Raw genomic sequence first — 2023 nt, 5'->3', positions numbered from 1 at the left:
CAATTGGACATTGGGACAGGAATTGGCAAAGTTTTGTAATAGCCGCCAAGATGACTGTGATGTCTTACTACCTCCACTGTTGATGGCCTGTAGAACAGCAGAGGACGAAGCCATTGGATGCACTCCAGCAAAGCTAATGTTTGGTCTGGAACTTCGGTTGCCAGTGGACCTGATAACAGGATGCCCACCTTATGAAGAGTTGCCTGAGAATGTGCCAGAGTTTGTGAAAGTGTTATCGGAAAGGATGGATAATATTCACCATCAAGTGCGTTCAAACTTGAAAACGTCTGGTGATTCGATGAAACTATGTTATGATAAGAAGTCTACTGAAGTCAGCTTTGTACCAGGAGACAAGGTGTGGTTGTATAATCCCAGGAAGATCAAAGGGAAGTCTCCTAAGTAGCCTTCTTCATGGGAAGGCCCATATGACATCGTGGATCGTCTCTCAGACATGATTTTTCGAATAAAATGTGGTCGGCGAGGTAAGCCAAAGGTGGTGCATGCCAACAGGCTTTGGCATTATCATGGTCCAGGACATTTCAGTTGAAACGAAGTGAACAATCGAAAAAATGATGCTGCTAAAGACATGTCACCTGAAAAAGCTACTGTCGAAGAAGAAACTCTATCCGGTTTTGAGAAGGAAAACAGTGAAGCCATTAATGAAGTTACTACCACTGATGTGACTGTTACCTGTAATGGGACATTTCCTGATGAAGCAGATGAACCCCACGTGAAACAGAAGCCAATGTGACGGAGACCAGTACGGAAGCAGATACGTCCTGTAAAATTAAGAGACTTTGTTGTATTTTAATTTTGCGTTTGTAAATTCTGTACATTTAATTAAGCTATTATTAATTATCTATAGGTTTAATGTAAGTGGTTATTGTTCGGGACGAACAATGCTAAGTAAGGGACAGTGTTACGACAGCGGAAGTCACGCGACGCTAGGAGCATGGGCGCTGGAGTTTCTCGAAGGATTATGAATTTTCCTGGCAACTCATGTTTGTTCGAGGTGATCTCTTTTTGGTATATAAGCCTGGCGAGAAAACCCAGCGCGATTGAAGAGATGTAGATAGATATGCAGATAGATCGAAGAGATAGATAATTGAGTCACGCGAACAGTAGGCACCGTAAGTAAAGTGTGTTATAAAGGTTGTTAAGTTTAAAGTGAGTGTGGAAATTCTGTGTATTACAAAGTTGTATCGGGAAAGAATAAACTAGTTTTAATTAAGAAAGGACTTGTATCGCTGAAGTTACTCGGATATAATTTATACCGGAAAGTAACAAACAAGCAAATACGTAACAGTACTTACCGGTATTAATTTTGATAATACAGGACATTTGAGTTCATTATATACCAAAATGGGACATTTTCGCGTTTCCTAAAGTTTCTGGGAGACTGCAGGACAGGCAGCTCATAAACGGGACCTTTCCTCCGAAATCGGAACGTCTGGTCACAATTCTACTAAACAACACCCACCGCCAACTCTTGGCCACCACGTTTGTAATGCACACATGGCTCCCATAGTGTAGAGCGTGATTTTTTTTCTTTTTGCAGTAATGGGACGCTGACGATGGTTTCGCACATAGTTTGGCACATTGACTAATAAATCCCACTCAGCCCTTAGATTCTACACAGCGTGGTCACAAGTAAATAGACACCACCTTTTCAGAAAAAAATGAAAATTTTCAGTTGTATTCACATGAAATGATATATTTATAATTTAATTAATATCTAGTAGATCTTCCTTTCGCTTCGTGGAGTTCGTTGATCCTTTGGGATATCGTGAGAATCATCTCGTCAATTTTAGATTGTGGGATTTTCGCCCACTCTTGCTTCAAAACTTGGAGTAGATCGCTCTTCGAAGTTGTTTTTTTTTGTTGTTGTTGTTGTTTCTTGACTTGGCGGTCGAGTATGGCCCAAAGGTTTTTTGATGGGGCTCATGTCAGGAGATTGGCTCAGCTAGGGCAACTTCTGGATACCATTTTTTCCTGCCACTTTTGGGTGTTTCTAACAGTGTGA

This window comes from Limulus polyphemus, unplaced genomic scaffold, assembly GCF_000517525.1.
Source record: "Limulus polyphemus unplaced genomic scaffold, Limulus_polyphemus-2.1.2 Scaffold489, whole genome shotgun sequence".
NCBI classification, from domain to species: domain Eukaryota; kingdom Metazoa; phylum Arthropoda; class Merostomata; order Xiphosura; family Limulidae; genus Limulus; species Limulus polyphemus.
The sequence above is the reverse complement of the archived record's forward strand: the minus strand, read 5'-3'. Positions refer to the sequence as shown.